This window comes from Bos grunniens, chromosome 4 (assembly GCF_055505025.1).
Source record: "Bos grunniens cultivar Pamir isolate PY7600 chromosome 4, Bosgru_T2T1.0, whole genome shotgun sequence".
In the NCBI taxonomy this organism is placed as follows: Eukaryota; Metazoa; Chordata; class Mammalia; order Artiodactyla; family Bovidae; genus Bos; species Bos grunniens.
Genome location: NC_141168.1, coordinates 50,663,653 through 50,687,079, shown reverse-complemented (window position 1 = coordinate 50,687,079; position 23,427 = coordinate 50,663,653). Strand labels below are relative to the sequence as shown.

Sequence of the window (23,427 nt, the reverse complement as noted above, 5' to 3'; positions counted from 1 at the left end):
ACTAAAGCATAACTTTTGATAGACATTCTTTGAATAGAATTAGAAAAATGACAGTGGAACTAAACTGTAAAGATTTTCAATTACAAGTTGCATACCCCAGGAATTCAGTTACTGACAACCGCTGCAGGTTGCAGTATTTGAAATTCATTACAATACATGCAGTCATATTACCCACTCCTGATTAAATCCTGCAGTTAGTATGAAGAGATCTTTAGATTTCATCAGACACTTGAAAGAATGACAATGACTCTTCTTCAGCTGTGAGATTTTGTTACAAGAATGGAAAATTAAGTGTAAAAAATAAACGTATGTCACCATGGTAACTTGTCTCAGATTTTTGTCAAAATGTTCTTGTCTCTGGTCAGTGTAGACCATAGTGACTGCTGAGGTCTTTGGTCCATCCTTGGCCACATCAAGAGGTGGAAGCTCACCAAGCAGTGGTCAAGTTGCACTTGTCAATTTGCTACCCAGAGTTTCCACTAATAAACCGAAGCCATCCATGTCTTTCACCACCTTCATGGGTGGAAGCTGGCTTAGCACCTAAACTGGCGAGCTGACAATATTCCCTTCAGCCTCACCATCTCTTAAAAACCAAAGACTTCATTTGAAAATCCAGCATTATTTTAGAAAGGTTCTGTGTGGATGAAAGTGTAACCCACTCCAATTAGCTTAAGCACAGAGGATTTTATTGTAAAGACACAACAATCTTGAAAAGGGTTAACAGCATAAACAGGAAACACACTACCTGCAAGCCAAGTAAAATAAAAACTGGAATTGGAAAACCAGAATCCAGGTTTATTCTCTCTACATACATTTCATCTCTACCATGTTTTTCTTCTTCTTTTTTTTTTCCTTGTTTCTTTTTTTTTTCAATTTATTTATTTTAACTGGTGGCTAATTACTTTACAATATTGTATTGGTTTTGCGATACATCAACATGAATCCGCCACAGGTGTACACGTGTTCCCCATCCTGAACCCCCCTCCCACCTCCCTCCCTGTACCATCGCTCTGGGTCATCCCAGTGCACCAGCCCCAAGCTTCCTGTATCCTGCATCAAACCTGGACTGGTGATTTATTTCTTATATGATATTACACATGTTTCAATGTCATTCTCCCAAATCATCCCACCCTCTCCCTCTCCCACAAAGTCCAAAAGACTGTTCTATACATTTGTGTCTTTTTTGCTGTCTTGCATACAGGGTTATCGTTAGCATCTTTCTAAATTCCATATATATGCATTAGTATAGAAGTAAGCCAGAAAGAAAAACACCAATACAGTATACTAACGCATATATATGGTTTAGAAAGATGGTAACAATAACTATGTTTTTCTTCTTTATCTCTCTCTTTTGGCAAGCTTCCCCTGCTTTCAACGTCACTTAACCTGGCACAACCTTTCAGTCTGGCGCCATCCTCATCTTACTAATTCAGCTTCTCAATGTCTGAATTTCAAATCCACATAAGACAGAGCCTGATGAGCTCAGCCCAGACAATAGATTGGCTCTCCCACAGTCAGGTGCCCAGGTGGATTTAACCAGCCAGAGTGGGCATAAGAGCAGGCATGGTTATGCAATTTAAATATGACAGACCAAGTCCACCACTTCAGTAAGGCAACACACTCAAAACATGTCTTCTGTGTCTTCTACAATGATCAGAGATGACACATAAATTGAAAATCCTCCACATGCCCAAAAATTTCACCAGTGAGCAAGGCTTCTAAAAAATAATAATAAAATAAATCTTAAAAAGGATGCTGAGATGGTTATTGAACAATACAACCACGAACTTGTATTAGTTTCAATATTATCAGAGTCATCCCCATCAACGTATAAAAAACAACCTTGCCTAGCCACAGAAAAAGTACACACTCTTAAGCCTTGACCTTTACAACAGGCTTGAGCCAGCACTGTGCCCTAGAGAGTGGCCTGCATTTGCCCTGCATTTCTGTCAACATGAACCATTCTGCTCCCTGTTCAAGCTCCACCTTCTCCCTTTCTCTGTGTCTCCTTCCAGTGCTTCCAGTCCATATTCACCCTGGACCACACTATAATTAAACATAACTAACGCACAGTAGCTCTCAAAGAATAACCAGCAAGTAATGAATGGCCCCTGGAAGTAGGGTATTTGCTCAAGCAGAGAGTTTAAATGGATACTTGATGTCATTTGTTAAGAGAAAGCATACGGAGCCTGTCCTTGAGGGCCAACTCAGATGCCAATGCCTCATAAAACCTTCCCTTGACTACACAGATGAAAAATCAATAATCTCGCCTCAGAGGAAGCATTTATTGTCTCTATCACTGTTTTCCAAATGTAAGAACTTGTGGATCCTTGAAACTGTAAGCGCATAGACCTCAGTCTGAGAAATAGTCCACTTGCAGTTAAACCCTGTCACCTAACAAGCCCCTTGAGCCACAGTCATAAAAGCAGGACCTGAAATTAATATATGGCATGCCTAAGTTATTAGACTGACCCTCCAATGATCCAGAATATTCTTTTACCAATGTTTAGATAATCACTAAAATAAAAATACAAATCATCATCATCACTAAATTTCAATTTTAAATATCTAATTGTTCTATGCAGGGCCTGCGCAGTCTGACATACCCAGAAGGCTAGAATTCCAAGTCACTGGTCCCACATGGAATTAACCAGATACCACCTCTGCCATTTTCAATGTGGCTATGTAACTCTAGCTATTGAAAATAAACACCCTCTGTAGTTTGGTAAATTACATTTTCAAGTTACACTTGGTCAAAGCCATAAATTCAAGGCTTGTTTTGGGCGGTGATAGATTTCTAACTTATTCACCTATAAACCTAGTCAAAACACTGATCCTGGCTTTTAACAGACCCCATGATTCTAGACACACCATCTGAGCAGGAACACGTATCATTCGCTAAACAAGAGCACAGAGAACTGCTTTATATGCTCACAAGTTATGAAAATACACTATTGACTCCATCTGAGGATTTTTCTGCTTATTTACCATCTCTGGTCAAAACTGAGGATTTCTGTATTAGACATAAAGATGACTTCTTTTATCTTTTGTCCTATTCTTTGAGTGCTTTTTTTTTTTTTTTTTTTTTCAAATTTGGGCTGTGGCTATTTTTCAGTTCTTTATTCAATATATAAGATGCCAAGAATTGTGCTGGGCATCTGAGAATACAAATATCTCACAGCATAATGCAGGAGACAGATATGTAAATAAGCAGTGCAATGGAATAACTTCTGCAAACAAGATATATATTAAAGGCTATGAAAAAGAAGAAAATTGTTAACACTCCGGCATTTCAGGAGAGTATCAAAAAAAAGAATCTTTTCAGTTGCATATTGTTACTAGTTATAGGTAGCTGCATAACAAAGACCCCAAAACATAGCAGCTTAAAACTGGTTTCTTTTCACTCAGTTTCTGTGCGTCGAGAATTTGAGTTAGCTCACGGTTTCTCATGAGGTTGCAATCAGGATCACTCACGTGGCTATTGGGAGGCAGCCTCACTTAGTTCCTCTCGGTGGGCTTCTCCAGTGGGGCTGCTTGAGTGTGCTCATGAAATATCAGGTGAATTTCCCAAGAATGAGTGAGCTGAGAAAAGATGGAGACAGAAAGACAGGTCCTAATCTTGGGCATCATTACTTTCTACATATTCTCTTCCTTAAACATTATCAAGTACAGTTCACACCTAAAGAGATAGCGACCAGACCCCATCTTTGGAACAGAAAACTATCAAAGAACTCATGGATATATTTTTCAATCACCATGAGTACTGAGGAATGAATAGGAGCTCTCTACAGAGAAGCTTAGAAAAAAGAGAGAAAGAAAGAGAATCTAGAGCAGTCGAGGTGGAGGAAACAGCACGGACAGGTGTGAAAAGCCTTGAGTTTCCAGAAAAGTAAAGCATTCACTGGAGATGTTCAAACTTATCTGAGCCTTTTAATTAGATAAAATCTTACAAAGAAGCCCAGTATGCAAATCAAAGAAAATGAGCTCTACCACAGCTGAAGCTAGGTAAAGGAGGGAGAGGAGGAAATCCCTCACCCAGGCAGCCTTTATGAAAACTCTTGGAGGCCCTAGAATACCAGAGTTGTTTGAAAACCACTGCTATATACAGTGGCTATTATTGGTTATTTGTAGAAGCAAGGCATCGGAGAAGGCAATGGCACCCCACTCCAATACTTTTGCCTAGAAAATCCCATGGACGGAGGAGCCTGGTAGGCTGCAGTCCATGGGGTCGCTAGAGTCGGACACGACTAAGCGACTTCACTTTCACTTTTCACTTTCACTTTTCACTTTCATGCATTGGAGAAGGAAATGACAACCCACTCTGGTATTCTTGCCTGGAGAATCCCAGGGATGGGGAAGCCTGGTGGGCTGCCATCTATGGGGTCGCATAGAGTCGGACACGACTGAAGTGACTTAGCAGCAGTAGCAGAAGCAAGGCATACTCTCAGTTAATCTTTGTCTCATCAGGTAAGAAATTGTGCTCTTGTTCTGTCACTGGGCTACAACTATATAAAAACAGATAAAATTATCATTTAAAGGAGAACAATGATCTTACTGCAATGCAGAAAAACCCCAATTTTCCTAATGAGTTATATTTCAAGAATTCACTTTAAGATGGCTCTTAAAAAAACAAACAAACAAAAAAAAAACCTCTGTATAAGTTGCTGCTGCTGCTGCTGCTAAGTTGCTTCAGTCGTGTCCGACTTAGCGACCCCATGAACTGCAGCCTACCAGGCTCCTCCATCCATGGGGTTTTCCAGGTAAGAGTACTGGAAAACTGAAAAATGGGGTGCCATTGCCTTCTCTGTCCATATAAGTTAGCTACTGCCAAAAACATGTGTAACAAACCATCTCAGAACTCACTGACCTAAAAAAATTATCATTTGTTCTCACATATCTACAGGCCAGCTGGAGGTCAGCTAAATTACATTGATTATGCTTCAAGTTGCAGGTCAGCTAAAGGGTAAGCAGTTATCTACAGAAAGTTCATCTCACAGAGACCAGAAGTGCAGAAAGGCACAAGGAGGTAAGCAGGAAAAGACAAAGCCTCTTAAGTCCTAGGGTTAGATCTGGCATACTTTTGCCTACATGACTGGAGAAAACAAGTTTTATAGGTAAGCCCGAAGTCAAGGAGTAGGAAAGTGCACTCTGCCTACAAGAGGCTAAAACAAGAGGGTGAAGCACTAGAGCCAGTCATTCAATCCACTACATTCTGAACACATTTTCCCATAAAAACAAAACTTTAGTTGTAGCCTAACATCTTAGCTCACCAAAACTGATTTAATGCCAAGAGGAATAACAACAGTAGCTAGAATCGAGTATGTACTAGATGCAGGCACACTTTTTAAGTAAACTGAGTGTGTCTTTCCAGCTTACTTTCTTCACCCACTTTCGACAATGTACGTGCTCTGCATCTTCATGGTTGCCTAAACCCCTCACCTCTGTGCCTCACTCATGCCTCGTTTCCCTCCTCCCAATCATGTCGGTCCCCAGATTTAGAACATGGAACACCTGCATGTAGAACCTCTCAGCTGGCTGCCAAAAGGAAGACCATCTGATCAATTCAATTCGCATTCACATACGAATAGCCCACCGCTTCTTCACACTCAAGACATCTGCTTTATTAAGGGGTTTGTCCCATAGCCTAGTGATCCTCCCACCAGTGAGATTCAAGATAGTAAACTGAGAAGAGTCAGAAAGCCTGGAATATTTTCAGAGAAGGGGAATGTGTCCTAGAGATGCCTGCCAGTTACTCTCATTATGTGAAGAAAGTGTCATTCATACACGGGGAGCCTGTTGTATTCATTTTATTACTCTCAGTTCCAATATTTTCTTTTCCTCTCTATGCTGCTACAGGGAATTGAACTCACCAAGAGAAGATAAATGTCAGTGTTGTGATTTACATCTCATTACAGGACTAGTGTTGTTTCCCATTTTGAAATTTACTCTATAGGCCAAATCTTTGAAGACATTCTTTTTTTTTTTCCTTTTGACATTAAAATGACATATTTCAAAATTTCCTTTCGCCATTAAAATGACATATTTCAATGTGAAATATACCTACTCTAACTTAGGAAGGGCTTAATGATTTGGACCTTGCATTGGGTTTTCACGTGAACATCCCTATTTTAAACAAATAAACAAAAGAAGAAATTACTGTCTTGAGAACATTGCAATTAATCATCTTTGAAAAATGTGTTTACTATTAAAGACATCATAAAGAAAGATACCATGGATTACACTTTAGTAACACCACTTTTCTACCCTGTACAAATGTCTGTGTACAGACAAAGGGCAGTAGAAAGTTGAGGATTGAAGATACCATGTAAAAGACTAACCTGAATAATTTGGACCAAAAAAATACAGCTTTATTGATTTTGAGGTATGAATTTATGTATGGTTCTTCATTTCTGCTGATGTTTTCATGACAAAAATTAGCAATGCCTCGTGACAGTATGATTATGTCATATTTTAGCCATTTTGATCAGTCTTTGAAATAGTCAATATCCCCCGCCATTGCTTTGCCACACAAATTATGGTACCCAGCATTAAGGTCCCCGAGGATGGGCCGGGAGGAACAGTTATTTCTCTTCTTGTCTAGTCAAATGCCAATAACCACAGAATCAACTTCAAGGAGGCTGTGTTAGGTCAAGGTTTGGGGTGTTTTAGCTTAAGAACTCCTTCTCACATTTTTTATTACATATTTGGCCAGAAATCATACAAATTCCATGCTACCCAAGTGGGGGGAAATGTTTTTCTCTTGCTTCTTAACTGTGAAAGGGGGTGTGTGATAGTATGGTTGGAAAGGTAAGTCCCACCCTTTACCAATGGCAGGGTAGCCAACCAATCATGAGCTTGCCCTTCTTATTGTCTCATTTAGCATGAACTCACAGGTTAACCGGAGAAGGCAATGGCACCCCACTCCAGTACTCTTGCTTGGAAAATCCCATGGATGGAGGAGCCTGGTAGGCTGCAGTCCATGGGGTCGCTAAGAGTCAGACACGACTGAGCGACTTCACTTTCACTTTCCACTTTCATGCATTGGAGAAGGAAATGGCAACCCACTCCAGTGTTCTTGCCTGGAGAATCCCAGGGATGAGGGAGCCTGGTGGGCTGCCATCTGTGGGGTCGCACAGAGTCAGACACGACTGATGTGACTTAGCAGCAGCACAGGTTAACAGTTGAAATGAGGCATGGGGTTCAGAGCAACATCTCAAATTCCAGGTCCCACATTTACCAACCATAATGATGTGGGCAAGTTACTCACCTCTCTCTGCCTCAGATTCTTTACCTACAGGTGAGGATAACCATATATACCTCTCAGAGTAATCATAAAGATGGAACGAGTCCATGTGTTTGAAGTGTTCAGAACAGTGCCTGGCACATAGTAAGCACTATATTTGGGTTTGTTGTCCTCGTCATGTCATCATCATCACCATCATCTGTGGATTCCTTTTAGCTATGCAGTCTCCCTTTCTCTTAACTCCAGATACTTGAGAGTAGCTAAATCAGCTCATAGCTGATTCGAATTCTTGGATTCCTTCTTAAACATTATTGTTGGGAGTATAGCTTGGACAACCACCAAGATCTTGACATGATCTAATACAGCTGAAGATGCTCATTCTCTATGAGCCAGCAAAGCTACTCTCAGGCATATACAATGAGGAAATTCTTAGATCTGTGCACCAAGAGACTAGATTGGATTAGAATATTCACAGCCACATGGTTTGTAATAACAAAAAAAAAGGAGACATTCAGATGGCCATCAACAAGAGGATGGATAAATAAGCCTAGAGTATTCCTATAACAGAATAACAAACAGTTGTGAGTATGAATAAATTATGCTACATGTATTAACTTGAACAAATCTCACAAATATAATATTGAGTGAAAAAAGTTAGTCATAGAAGAATATATCTGTATGATTCCATTTACAGAGGGTTCAAACATTGGAAAATTTGTCTTTAAAGAGCAGGAGAATGATATGCATGAAATCATGATAGTGGTTTACCTTTGATAGCAAAAGGGTTGCTCTTGGAGTCTCCATGGTAGTAATAATGTATCTTAATTTGGGTAAAAGGTATGTAGACATTTTATTGCAAAGTTTTATAACTCACATAGGTTATAAAATTTGTAAGTATTTTAACATTTTATTCAAAAGCTCTTCCACGAAGAAAAAATAAAACCACCACCTTGCTAGTGCCCCGCCCTGTTTCCCTCCTGTGGGGCTCCACACACACTTGTGTGCGTGTGCTAAGTTGCTCCAGTCGTGTCTGACTCTTTGTGACCCTATGGACTGCAACCCCCCAGGCTCCTCTGTTGATGGGATTTTCTAGGCAAGAATACTGTAATCCATTGCCATTTCCTTCTCCAGGAGATCTTCCCAATCCAGGGATCGAACCAGAGTCTCTTACATCCCTTGCGTTGGCAGGCAAGTCCTTTACCACTAGTGCCACCTGGGAAGCCCCACAGACTCACGGCAGCACAAATTTAAGCCAGCCCCAGTTTCTCCTCTTCAGTGCACTGGGGAACTCTGCTGCAGGTGTTTTTCTGTTGTTGTTCAATCTCTAAGTCAAGTCCAATTCCTTGTGCAACCCCAAGAACTGTAGCATGCCAGGCTTCCCTGTCCTTGACTATCTCCCTGAGTTTGCTCAAGCTCATGTCCATTGAGTCAGTGATGCCATCCAACCATCTCATCCTCTGTCACCTGCTTCTATTCTTGCCCACAATCTTTCAGAGAACCAGGGTAGGGATGTGCAGTAGGGTCTGGTTAGGAAGGTACTCTGCCTCTATTGACATTTTTATTTTCTTAATAGAAGAATGCAATATTATCCTAAAATGACATGGACACCTCATCTTACAAACACTGCTCTGCCCATCGCCTCACAGGCAGAGTTGGGTTTGCTTTCCCCGGTTGGTAAAGAGGAAATGGAGGCACAAACCACCACACTCCTACCACCTAACTGTGCCAGTCACTCTGCTTCCTTCAGGGGGCTTCTGTTCTGTTGATCCCCAAAGGTGCCTTCAGACACTACCTCTATAAACCATCTGCAAGTTCTTTTGGAGGTAGGAGAGTTATAAATCTTAAATTTAAAAAACAATGAGGGGAACGGCACCTTTGGGATTAAAGCCCAACTCTCCTGATTACAAGTTCCATAACTGAACGTCTTCTAAGTGGGATTTAAATCCATCTGCGGTGTTTGCTAGGCACCACGTGCAAGCTCAGAGCTGGGGAGAGAGGAGGGAACGCTGGAAGCTGGGGCCAGTGGCACACCTGCAGTAAGGGCACAAGTCACGGACGAGAGCTACCAACCCCCACCATGGGCCCCTCCCCGCAGCCACCCAGGGCTCCTCTTTGCATCACGTATTTGTTTCTAAGACTCGGGAATGGGAGACGAAAGAAAGGAAGGAAAGGAAGCAATTTTTCTTCTTAATAGGTTTGCTCTTCTTGCTCTGGGTGGAATCAATGCAAGTGGGATTGAACACACTCCCTAACTTTCCCTCCCCTCAACTGCTTCCTTCCATTGTAAATAATTCAGACAGAATAAAATAATCATGTGCTGGTAATTACCACCACCCCCTGCCCCTAAAGAGTGATGACTGCAATGTGGTCTTCCTGGATGTTATGGTGCCCGGGCTGCTAGCAAGTTAAAGCTGGGATGTGTGTGGCATCTGAAGTTGAGGGCAGGAGGGCTGTTGGTTGTTCTCCCCGAGCAGAAGGACAATGAAATGATGCCGCTGTGCTTCCGGGGAAATGGTTGGCATTCTGCTAAGGGGCCTGGAAGCAGCACAAGGTAAACCAGCTGCTCTAAAGCAAATTCTCCTTGTTTTTCACCCTAATTTCTAGCTTCATGCATCAGAATAAAGCTTCTATGAGAGGCTCCAAGGCACCCCTACCCTCATCAAGAAAACGTATGCCTTTTCTCCCAGCTTCACCACTTCACAGAATTTTTATTTAGTGGGCTTATTTCTTCATGCCAACACCTTGCCACCTGTGTGGGCCTCATTAGCAGGAACCTTTAGGAGAGGAGTAAGCAGTTGTTCTGCTTCAGAATATCAGTAAAGTTCAGGCAGCAATGGCACTAGTTACAGTAAGAGAGTGAGCATGTCTCGACCCCGTAGAACAAAGTGGTGGCAACTCACCAAAAAGGGAGGGAGGGGGTCTCCCAAGAAAACTGTGTGTGTGAGCAGTAGTGGGTAAGGGCTGTGTGGTGGAAAGGATGTCATTTGGATAACAGTCATTTACAGGGACTCTCTGCTTAATAATAGTTCCTTCAAAAAAGACGCTCTGCAGACTCATCACCTTCATGGAGAATTAAAGAAGCTGTAAACAATAACTTTAAAAACAGCATAGATGGGGCTGTTATGATCTCAGCTTGTTACTGACACTCAGCGTGCACGCATGCAAAGTTGCCTCAGTCGTGTCCGACTCTTTTGCGACTCTAAGGACTATAGCTTACCAGGTTCCTCTTCCACGGGATTTCCCAGGCAAGAATACTGGAGTGAGTTGACATGCCCTCCTTCAGCGGATCCTCCCGACCCAGGGTTCTAGCTCACATCTCGCAAGTCTCCTGCATAGGCAGGCAGGTTATTTACCACTAGCACCACCTGGTCAGCCCAATAGTCTTTAAATAAAAAGTTGGACTAAAGAGACTAAATGCATAAACAGGTAGATCAAACCCTGGCTCTTCCCTCTTGCTCTTACCCAGTCCTCTGAGCTGGTGGGGCAGCCTCAAGCAGTGGAGGGAAGTAGCCTTCAAAGCTCGAGGATTCCCCAGGCTGCCTGATATGACAGGTAGAAGCTGACCCCTTCTCTCTGGCTGTTTCTCAGGCCAAGGGTGACAGAGGCCACGCGGCTCTCAATCTGACCTGTCCTATGCTGTAGGTACTAGGCACATATGGCTACGCACACATTAATTAATTTTAAATAAGATTTAAAATTCAGTTCCTCATCTCAAGAACACAGCGGCCACACATGGCCAGTGGCCACCCTAGTGGTCAGAGCAGACACAGAACACTTCCATCATCTTAGAGAGTTGTACTGGACAAAGCTGCTTTAATACCGGCACACTGTAGAAGAAATGCAGGTGTGCTGACCACTGGGGGGAAGTCTTTCACAAGAGAAGGAACAGGATTCCCAGGGTGATATCATTTCCACATTTGGTGCAACTACTGAAATCAGGAAGTATCCACGGGAAACTGCGCAACACCCAGTGTCTTTAAAATCCTATTTCTACATTAGTGAGTCTTAAGATACGATTACAGGACCTTTTCAAGTACTTAATAAGTATAACCCTCAATTTGGTTAATTTTCCTCTTCCATTGGATGGTCTTACTTACTAGCATAGGGAAGTTTTTGGACAGAGGAAAAAGCATAATCTGGGTGAAATTATTTTCCATATTGTAAGAGAAGAGTAGTGACTGCAACGATAATATGAATTTTTGCATTAAAATATTACAAAATACATGAGGTGGAATAAATTCCAAGATATTAGCATTTGGAGTCGCAAAGAGCTGGACACAACTCAACAACTGCACAACAGCCCACAACCCCCCTGTTCTACCTGAGAGAGAACCAGGGTCAACCCTCAGGTGCTTTGTCTCCCAGCTTCAATCAGGAATCAGGCACTGTGCCTGGCTCTGGAGGGTAAAAATGACCCAGAGAGCAGATGCCAACCTCACTATCAACCCAGGGAGTGGGAAGTACAACAATAGGCTGCCCTAGAAAGGCGTCCAGCAGGGAAGGGGCATGAGCCTGGATGAAGTCTTAACACCATGTGCAAAACTCATTTTTAAATGCCATATTTAAATAACACAAATATTATGGTGCTAGAAGATTTCAGTATGTTTTACTCTAAAAACAGCCCAGGCTGTGGAATATTGGTGTACTGCACTTAGCATTACCATCACTGGGGGGAAAGTGGCATTCACATTTCTTGTTCCTATACTTTGAATAAGATCAGAAATTTCAAGAGATTTCTTCTGACATCTAGAGCATCACACATTTGTTTCAAATATTATTCATCTTTTTTAAGGAACTCTGATATTTGACTTGACGTGTGTTCCTCTTGATCTTCCACCTCAGTATCCAGACATTTACTCAATCACTTATTTATTCATCTATTATTTTTTCCTTTGTTCATTTACACAAATGTTTTCCTTTCAACAAAAACATAGCAAGCATCTGCTGTATGTAGGGCACTAAGTACAGAGCTGTGGTGGATTCAAAGATGTATCAAAAGCCTCTCCAACTAGCAGGCTAGGAAAGACTAGACCTTCTGTTCATCTGGTCATCTTCCCAAGCCCTGTTTACAGGGAGAATCGCCATGTGCTGAGATCTATGTTAGGATCTGATCAACTTTCTTGTAAGATTTTGCAATCATAAAGGAGAAACAAACAATTAACCTTATAAAGGCGGTGCATGACTACACAATGATTGCTAAGGGAAGTATAGGCAAAGAAAGTGCTTGGGGGTTTAGAAACAGGGGTGCCCGCTTCCCACCAGGAGAACAGGGTCACTTCCTGAAAGAGGCGCCTTTTGAACTGGATCTTAGAGCTGGAGGCGCACAGGCTGAAAAGGCAGGTCACAGGGGTTAACGGGGAACCTAAATGTTGACTGGTCTAGAAGCTTACTACCCGAATACCATCCCAACTAACAGTGGCATGCAGACTCCAGCACCTGCCTTTATTAATGAAGGGCAGTCACTTTATCCATACTTGTAAATACCTAAGAACTTCTGTCTATTACATCTACTCCGTGATTGGTGCTCCACGTCCCAGGAAATAATTATATCATCAGTTATAATGCCAGGCAGCCACCAACACCAGAATTCACTTACATTCCAACTTGGTTCTTCTCCTTTCCTTAAATGTTTACCTGATAGTTCAATTCATCTTCAGAGTGATAGATCTTTTACAAAAGCCCCAGGAAGTGAAGGAAAGGATTCGTTCTCAACAGGTAGAAATTTGTAATGCAGGTGGTAAGAAGAACCCTGGACTTGAAGCCAGAAGACAACTTATGCTTGCTCTGTCATTTAGCAGCTGGTGACGCTGGGCAAAGCATACACATGCTCTAACCCTCGCTTTCTTATCCTTCCATAAAATGGAAGAAGACAAATCATGTGTGCCTTCACTCATCTATAAAATACTGGGGAAATAGCAGCTATTACTACATTTAGATAAGAGTTTGGAACAGTTACTGTTAATTCATCATCTGCCAAAAATAAATCTAGAATAACTTTTTCTTTGTGAATAATGCCTTTTTCCTCAACAAAATACTAATTTTCTTTCTAATTTAAAGCTACTCATTCTTAAAAAAAAAAAAATTTTATAATCCACATTGATGTGAGTTCTTCCTGCTCTTTTTTATTTTCTTTCTAAGCTTTTGTTTGTTGTTTAATTTAGGAAAAGCACAAAGGACTTATTTTCTGATTTAAATTTTGAAACTTATCTTTTTATTTCCTACTGTGTGCTTAAATTCATATTTCTTGTCAGGGAGGATATACACGCAGTACCAGGCATGGGCTCAGACCTCAAAGATATTACAATCTGACTAGTTACTTAAGGTCCTTATGATTGATTAGATTTTTCATCAGAAATATGCACTTTATCCCCCCAACCTCCATGGGAAGAGTGTGCTTCCCTACCCCTCAACTTTGGGTGGGCCAAGTAAACATCTTTATCCAAAAGGAGACACAGGCTGGAGCTTAAAATGTGCTTGTGCGGTGGGGCTTGCCTCCTTGTACTCCTGCCATCATCTGGAGAAAACACTGTCCCAGTTAGCCCCTTGGTCCAAGTCAGGCCAGACCCAGATTCGCAGGACGAAGCAGAGCCAATCCAGTCAGCCTGCAGATCCAGGAGAATAAGTGACATAATATAATTCACACAAACTGGTAACCCAAGGCACACAAATTGCAGAATCCAGCATTCCACACACTGGGATTGTCCCTGCCTCCCTTGGTAACTGTACCTGTTGATAACACCATAATCTTACTGTATTATTCATGAGAAGAAGTGTAAAGAAGGGCCCTACCTGAAGAATGTTATTTTACTTTTCTGTCATTGAAAGCAATGATTTACTCCAGCTTTGGCCAAAATAAAGCACAACTATGAACAAAAGCTAAAACTGGCCCAGACTACAAGTTGTGCTCTGCAGTGGAAGTTTCTGGAACTCAAGCAATTATTTTTCCTTTCAGTGCATCCTTCCTTTTCTTTAAATATAATTTGTTACTTTGGAATAACTTTAGACTTACAAAAAGCTGCAAAAATAGTATAAATGATTCCTATAATCCCTTCTCACAGCTTCCTCTAATGCTATCATTTATTTGGATTTCACCAGTTTTTCTCCTAATGGCCTTTCTCTGTTCCAGAATCCAACAAAGACTCCCACAATCCTTTGTCTCCTTAGTCCCTTCAAATTCATGATAGTTCTTTAGTCTTCCTTGGCATTCATGTCCTTGACACTCTTAAAGATTACTGGGCAGTTATTTTTCAGAATGGGTTTGTTTGTCTGATGTTTTTTCATCACTGGAGTGAGGTTATGCATTTTTAGTAAGAATACGGTGATGGTGTTTCCTTCTCAGTGTAGCACGGGGGGCCGGGCAGGGGAGGAGCTGTCTTATTACTAGTGATAGTAACCTTAACCTTGATCACTTGGTTAAGAGTGTATCTGATGGGTTTCACCACTGTAAAGTTACTATTTCTCCTTTACAGTTAATAAATATATTGAGAAAGCTACTTTGAAGTTGTACAAATATCTGTTTCTCTTCAAACCTTCAGTGCTGATTTCAGCGTCCATTGGTAGATCTTGTTGCAACAACTGCTGTGGCACGTGCTGAACAGCAGATCACACCTGGAATTAGAGGGAAGCAGCTAATGAACCACCCCTTCACTTTCAAATCTCTATTTAACCAGTAATGAGATTTGAACTAAGTGTGCAAAGGGGTAAAAAAGGTCCAGTTCCTGAAACGAAGGTGCCTCCGGCATAATTTCTGGGCTGCTTTGCAGAGTCAACTAAACAGCAGCTGACAGATCTTGCTTAGAAGGCAAAGAGAACAACTGGGACTGCACCCAAGTCCCATGCTAACCAAGGGGAACAAAGCCATGACACAGACGAGAAAACTGCAGTACTATGTTCAACACAACCAGGGGCTCAACTTGTTCAGCTGGCTACCTTGTTTTCCATTTGTAATTATAGTCACAAAGAGACAGCCTCCTTGCGTGCAACCCTACAGCAGAGCCCCAGACAACATCCTCATTTTCAATAACTCTTCCCCTTTATCTCACTCTGCCTGATGCCTAATAAGCTGATTGCTATTTACTTTGGACCAACAGCTAATCTGTTAATGATTGATTTTAAATTTTTACGGTCATTTGTCTCTGGCAGGACCTGAGACTGCAAAAGGCAGTCCTTTCCTACCTGATGAATTGGCTTTTTCTTTAAGGAAAAAAAAAGAAAGAAAAAAGAGGAAAAAGATTTAAGTCAAAAGTCTTCATAGTTGCGTTCTGCTGACAAACAACTGACATTCAGTGAGAAATTTCAATGCAAAAAAAAAAAAAAAAGAAGAAAAGAAATGTTAACTCTTCCTCTAAAATTCATCTGCTTTTGAAATAGTCAGCAAATAATAAAAGTGGACATTTTGCTAATGGTGGCATGGGGTAAAGACCCTCTTCCATATGAAGTAAATTGTAATTGTACCATAAATTTGCAGAGCCTGAGATTCTTAATTAACCAAATTGATGCTCATTGTCCAACTGGGATGGGATATCTAAACTAATGTCTTTACTGTCCTTTAAAACGATCTAAATTGCACACCATAGGATATGCATATTTTTTGCAGAAAAGTAAATTTTACTTTCAGTGAAAAAAAGAAAAGTCTATTGAATAGACAATGGTTAAACTTGTATCACACAGCAGTGCTCTGCAATTTAATCACTGCTTCTAAAAATGAAACCATAGATAACTACAGTGTTCTAAAAAGTAGAGGGAACACCAGGCATGAAAACACTGAATGCATTTATAAACATCGCTTCTTCCACAAAGTCAAGCTTGCCTCAGAGATGCCATCTCTAATTTTGTAAATGAACACAACCCCATGGCTAGTATTCCCATCAAGTATTTATTAAAACGCACCCCAAGACCTCTCATCTCAAAATGGAATTAAACTCATCCAAGTGTCTCTGAAAGATGTGAGTGATTTCAAATGTGAACCAGCATTTCCAAGAAGTGAAAAGGAAGGACACTGGTTCGAAATAATGTTTGGGTACCTGTAAGTGGTAGCAGGTCTTCCTGGAGGGCCAGTGTTATAAATTAGCAGATTCGACATTTTGCAGAGCCTCTAAACGGAAAGGCTCAACTGTGTGAAGGATAAAAGCCCTGATCTTATTAATATTTTAGATCCTGCAAGACAGTGAGGCTCCATCTGCTGTCAGCACTACGTGAGAAAGAACGGAGGCAGAAGGGGGACAGAAACCGCGGCCTCCCAAATGGTCTACTGACCTTCCTGAGAGGCAGATATCATGTGACAGCGATTGCCTATCTCAGCAGACATGCTGGAAAACAGGAGAAAGTGTTAAATATAACCAGGTGGACAGTGATGAATTGACATACTGAAAAAATCGAACGCTTCAGTAATCAGCCTAAGGATCTGATATCAACAACATTTTTCAGTTTTGTCCAAATTCATTGAAAGGTGTACTTTAGCAAGTTCACTTCTCATTGGTAAGACCTTTCATCTTTATGCTGCTTTTCTGATTGGATTCTGTGTCATCATCAGTTTGGGTGGCTCTGCACACAGGAAGCAGACAGACTGTTCACTTGTGAGAGAAGGAAGCCTGGGATAAGCACAGATATAAATGGGTTTTACTCCAACATTAATTAAAGAACTATTAAATATCTATCACAGTGGTTATTTAGAAAGAATTATTAGAGCCATGGTATATGAAAATGCATCAGGTACTGTGTTCTAACAGCACAGTAGACCTGAAACATTAACATATTGCCTTCTATTTTGCAGTAGGAAGCTTCTATAATTCTAATTATAGAACTCTAATTAATGTCTACATGGCTTCAGATAACTCCATTAAATCATTGGAATATTTATATTATCCAAAGACAATCTCTATCCATTAGAATAAACAAATCCTTTAAAATAACTTTTAAAAATGCTACTGATAAGCTTTTCTTTTTATGAGACACATAAGTCATATCATTTACTTTAAGGTTTATTCATCTCTGTAGCAGTATTCCAAAAAATTCTTTACCTCTAAAACACTTTTTATCCCTGGTACAGATGGATGTAACAAGACTGTCAGCTGAGGTCCTTCCCTCCTTTGAGTGTGAGTGATAGTTGCTCAGTCATGCCTGACTCTTTGCAACCCCATGGACTATAGCCTGCCAGGCTCCTCTGTTTATGGAATTCTCCAGGCAAGATTACTGGAGTGGGTTGCCATTTCCTTCTCCAGGGGATCTTCCCGACCCAGGGATCCTGCATTGCAGGAGAGTCTTTACCATCTGAGCCACCAGGGAAGCCTACTATTAATCTCCTTTGAGACTGAAATAAAAACTTACCCAAGTCTCCAACCCTAATCTTGTGGCAAGTTCAATATTCTTCCCTAGATTTCTGAGAATTCCCAAGAGTTTGTGTTCTCATAGTCACTTCTCTCTCCCCAGTGACTTCTTTGGGGTGAGTTCTTGATCTCACTGTCTCTCATCTTTTATAGCTGCCCATACCAACCAAGATTTTGAAGGTAGTCCCTTTTACTTAATTTGGGCCAAAACACCACTCCAGTAAAGTATCTATGTGGAGGAGACTTTGTTTCCTTAAAAGTCTCTCATCAGGTCCCATCATTTGCCGCCACCTCACGTTCTGCCTTACTTCATCTGTCTCTTCTCTTCTTTCTCCTTTGCTTGCCCCCATTCCCAAATTCCTGTAAACTTATTCCACAGAGCAATTTGCTATCTCTTAGCCTAGCTCCAGACTGTTCAGACTATCTCCTGGGGACCTTATCTTCATAGCCAAATACTTCTATTAAGGTGGCAGACAGTCTCCTCCCTAAAAGGAATTCCTGGCTGGCTCTTAAAATAACAGCATTTTCCTCCAAGCTGCTCATATATTACAAGAGATATGTGACTCATTCCTGCAAACATTCAGGAAAAGAAACACAAAGGACAACTAACTTTGTGATAAGCGCCATAGGAAAGCATCTACAACAGAAGGCCTACAGCAGACAGCAAGATAAGATCAGAACCTGGAGGCAGCTATAACTTGGGAGGGAGGATTCTGAGGCCATCCTGGTTTCAAATTCACCCTGGAAAGGACCAATAAAAGGGTTGATTCATAGATAGCCAGAGGGCGAGGGCCGTGTTGAGCTGGAAATGAGCTTCTAGCCCAATGTCTTCCTAAGACTCTGAGCTCCTGGCTTTTCCCAGATATTTCAGTGTTGGAACACCACAAATAGTGTTGTATGTGACTAACTTCCTATTGCAGACTAAGCCCGAACTTAAGATGAGACAATTCCCTGCTGCATGGATGGGTAGAAAGAATTCCAGGAACTGACCAGAAGTCAAATTCTTTCCCTTTACCAGCTTGAATACACAAGATAAAGCATCTTTCCACTACCTGTAAGTGTCAAGCCGATCAGAACTATATGGAGATCATTCAACCTGTGACTCACAAACCCACATTAGATCAACAGCCTTAACGGGATGTTGAAATACCAGATCCAAGAACTCAAATTGAGAGGATGACTTGATTCATTAGCAAATTCAGACACATCCTAACCCCTTTAAGACAATTTAAGCAGAGGAATTTTACCTTAAAATGTTCAAACAGGTTTCTATTCAATGCATTTTTTACTTGCTCTCATAACAAAGAAATTATGACTTCTAAACAGATAATAAAAGTAAGTCAACTAGGTTCAAACCTAAACAAAATTTTCATTAGTTCAGTGCTGTAAGTGTATATTCAATGTCTACTGTGTTTAACTCAGTAGACTTGCCTCAGTGGGAGGCAAGTGTGAATGCCCATCAGTATACACTGGCATAAAATCACTGCAGATTGCTTGTAGGTGGTGGGGAGGGAATTGAGTAATTTTATCAAAATTTGTTTCAACTCATAGAAACATTTACCCGTATTATAATATGCTGGACAAAATTTGCCCATGCACTGAGAAGTTGCATCTCAAGGTCTGTGAAAGAAAATGTCTTGTAATTCATCCAACATTGTCCTTTACATCGTAATAATATTATTCACCCCATGCTTATTGAATTAATATATTTGATATGTGAAAATAAATAGCAAGGGCTTCCCAGGTAGCTCAGTGGTAAAGAATCTGTCTCCCTATGCAGGAGACGCAGGAGACGTGGATTCAATCCCTGAGTTGGGAAGCAAGCCTGCAGAAGGAAACAGCAACCCACTCCAGTATTCATGCCTGAAAAAAACCCCACAGACAGAGGAGCCTGTTGGGTTACAATTCACTGGATCTCAAAGAGTCAGACACGACTGAGCAACTGAGCACACACACAATAAATTCCAAACATTTTCATTCCTACTGAAAGCCAGGCACCATTATAAAGCTTTATATATGCTAACTCAAATCTACATTACAACAACATTATAGGATAAGGACTATCATTTTTCCCTCTTTACAACAGGGGAAACTGAGGCATGGAGAGACAGTATAATCATCCAAAATCCCACAGATAACAAGTCACCAAACTAGGATTTGAACACAGGCAATCTGGCTTTCTACACTTGACTTGTAGCCCTCTCCAGCTTCCACCGAATGTGGGTCCACAACTGATCCTCAGCAACTCCACAGTAGCAGCACCAGAAGCAAGAGCTGACTTCTTGTGATCTGATTACCAGTAAATACTTGAGGGCGGAGGACCCAAGAAAACCCCAATAATCCAACCTAACTGCAGGGAGGGCAATAGCCGAATTAAGGGAATTTGCATTACAGAATATTTTAGAATGTATTGGTTTGATTAATTCCAAATGCATATAGTGCTCTTAACCACAAGCCATTAAATGATTCACGTCTAGGTTCCAGTTCAGTTGCTCAGTCATGTCTGACTCTTCACAACCCCAAGGACTGCAGCACTCCAGGCCTCGCTGTCCATCACCAACTCCTGAAGTTTACCCAAACTCACATCCATTGAGTTGGTGATGCCATCCAACCATCTCATCCTCTGTCGTCCCCTTCTCCTTCTGCCTTCAATCTTTCCCAGCATCAGGGTCTCTTCAAATGAGTCAGCTCTTCAAATCAGGTAGCCAAAGTATTGGAGTTTCAGCTTTAGCATCAGTCCTACCAATGAACACTCAGAACTGGTCTCCTTTAGGATGGACTGGTTGGATCTCCTTGCAGTCCAAGGGACTCTCAAGAGGCTTCTCCAACACCACAGTTCAAAAGCATCAATTCTTCGGCTCTAGAGCTTTCTTCAGAGTCCAACTCTCACATCCATACATGACCACTGGAAAAACCATAGCCTTGACTAGATGGACCTTCATTGGCAAAGTAATATCTCTGCTTTTGAATATGCTGTCTAGGTTGGTCATAACTTTCCTTCCAAGGAGGAAGCATCTTTTAATTTCATGGCTGTGGTCACCATCTGCAGGGATTTTGGAGCCCCCCCAAAAAATAAAGTCTGACACTGTTTCCACTGCTTCCCCATCTATTTCCCATGAAGTGATGGAACCAGACACCATGATCTTCGTTTTCTGAATGTTCAGTTTTAAGCCAACTTTTTCACTCTCCTCTTTCACTTTCATCAAGAGGCTCTTCAGTTCTTCTTCACTTTCTGCCATAAGGGTGGTGTCATCTGCATATCTGAGGTTACTGATATTCCTCCCAGCAATCTTGATTCCAGCTTGTGCTTCCTCCAGCCCAACGTTTCTCATGGTGTACTCTGCATATAAGTTAAATAAGCAGGGTGACAATATACAGCCTTGACGAACTCCTTTCCCCATCTGGAACCAGTCTGTTGTTCCATGTCCAGTTCTAACTGTTGCTTCCTGACCTGCATACAGGTTTCTCAAGAGGCAGGTCAGGTGGTCTGGTATTCCCATCTCTTTCAGAATTTTCCACAGTTTATTGTGATCCACACAGTCAAGGGCTTTGGCATAGCCAATAAAGCAGAAATAGATGTTTTTCTGGAACACTCTTGCTTTTTCCATGATCCAGCGAATGTTGGCAATTTGATCTCTGGTTCCTCTGCCTTTTCTAAAACCAGCTTGAACATCTGGAAGGTCACGGTTCACATATTGCTGAAGCCTGGCTTGGAGAATTTTGAGCATTACTTTGCTAGCGTGTGAGATGAGTACAATTGTGCGGTAGTTTGAGCATTCTTTAGCATTGCCATTCTTTGGGATTGGAATGTTCCAAGGACCTGCTTAAATAAGCAAATAAATACTATTTGTATATGAGGTTTTATATGCCAAAGTACTAAAAATAATTTTTTAAGATTTTTTTTCTTTTGATGTGGACCATTTTTAAAGTCTTTATTGAATTTGTTACAATATTGCTTTTATTGCTTATGTTCTGGTTTTTTGGCTGTGAGGCATGTGGGATCTTAGCTTTCCAACTAGGTATCAAAACTTTGTATTGGAAGGCAAAGTCTTAACCATTAGACCCCCAAGGAAGTCCCCTAAAAATAATTTGTTAACACATTCCAAGGAGTATATTACTTGGACTATTTGATTTCTTTGTGAACCATTTCTCCCATGAAAATACCAGAGTAAATACTAGCCTGAGCTAGTGCACACTTTGAATTAATGGAGGATGCATTAGTGAGGACATACTGCCACAGTTACAGCAGGTCTGCATGTCTAACATAGTCTGTGAGACATTGCAACACTGTGAAATGTATCTTGCTCTACTTCATCTTACATTGAGCACCCCCTTTGTCACAGCCACTTGGCAATCCTGAATATATCTGTATTTGAATCAGGCAGCTGGGTGGGCTACACTCCTCCAACTCTCAACATGCAATTCTCTCTTCAATTCTTAGTGCCAACCCTTAATTTGCATATGACATTAAACACTTAGTTGGTCATGCACTTGTTTGATTAATTTTTGCTTAATCATTCTTTTTTTCCTAAGACTCCAAGGAGGAGGTAAATCCAACACAGCTGACTGCCCGCTGGTCTTCCTTTTTTGGGAAAGGCAAGAATCTGTTCAGTTACCTACCCCTCCCACATATTCTGTTGTTGTTGTTGTTGTTGTTCAGTGGCTTCAGTCGTATCCGACTCTTTGCAACCCCACGGATGGTAGCCTGCCAGGCTCCTCTGTCCATGTGGTGTTCCACGCATGAATACTGAGTGGGTTGCCACTTCCTTCTCCAGGGGATCTTCCCTGACCAGGCAGCAAACTCCTGCATTGGCAGGTGGGTTCTTTCACTGAGCCACCAGGGAAGCCCCGAGATAACTCAGGACAAATCCTAACTGAGCCCTGTGTGCTAGTGTGTGTCAGTGAGCAAATGTCAGCTGAAGGGTTTTCAGCAAAAGTCAGCTGGAGGGTTTCTGAGTTTCTGAATGCAAACTTATACAAGGATCAGAGAGGCTCTCCCCATTTCTATTGGATGTTACTTTGTCTAGATGTGATGTCTGGCACCGTGGCAGCCATTTATGACCATGAGATAAGCTAGGGTGAAAATGATAGAGCAGAAAAATGAGAAGGACCTGGGCCAGGCACGTGTTAGTGAGCAATTAAATTAACCAGCCACAGAACTTCTCTCCTTATAAACCTCTAGTTGTAGGAAATAACAGATATCCTCACCAGTTTAGTGAACACTTTCTGTTGCCCAGAGCTGAAAGCATCCTAAAAGAGATAGCAGGAAATGTGACTGTATAATTCACTTTAATTAATTTGTTCAACACATATTAATTGAGCATTCACTATCCCTAGGCATTGTTCTAGAACTTGGGCATGAGCAATAAATAAAACAGATAAATCCCTGCCCTTATGAACATACATTCTAATGAGGAATTCACTTTGTGAAATGCCTTATATGCTCATCACAGCCCAAAGTGAGAAGAGAAAAGGTATCCAATCCTGGAAGGATGAGAGGAAAGTTGCATTTATTGTGCATCAGGACACTTAATCAAAGGCTATTCCATTCAGTCACTATGGCTGCATGGTAAGCTTGGTGCTATGGCCCCATTTTACAGAAGAAGGTGTTGGGGCTCAGAGATCATATGTGGAAGAGCCAGGATAAGAATCCAGATCTTCAACACCAACTCTGACACTTTTTCAGCCCTCCTGCTACATCAAGGCTGAAGGATGTCCAGTGGTTCAAGAACTAGAGATCAACCAGATCCTGGTGTCCAAACAGATGGACACATCATGGAGACATATCTCTACCTGGTACCAACACAGGGCTATTGTGTGCCCCGTAAGGACTGTAAACAGGACAAGGCAGTAAAATTC

General features: G+C 41.4%; 1 long non-coding RNA gene across 12 annotated transcripts in view; it reads right to left on the bottom strand.

The window, feature by feature from the left end:
- The window catches only part of LOC147374107 (uncharacterized), a 135,297-nt gene that overhangs the window by 98,753 nt on the left and 13,117 nt on the right, over positions 1–23,427 (bottom strand). For 4 of the 12 annotated variants that reach the window (XR_015162439.1, XR_015162438.1, XR_015162436.1 and 1 more), the window contains exons 4-6: positions 16,499–16,551; positions 14,773–14,851; positions 3,475–3,582 (exon numbers count right to left, since the gene is read on the bottom strand). This is a non-coding gene — a long non-coding RNA (uncharacterized LOC147374107). Of the gene's footprint in view, positions 1–1,349; positions 3,583–13,431; positions 13,846–14,772; positions 14,852–16,498; positions 16,552–20,152; positions 21,392–23,427 lie in introns of those variants that run through there. The other 8 variants (XR_015162444.1, XR_015162446.1, XR_015162442.1 and 5 more) reach the window with 5 other exon arrangements.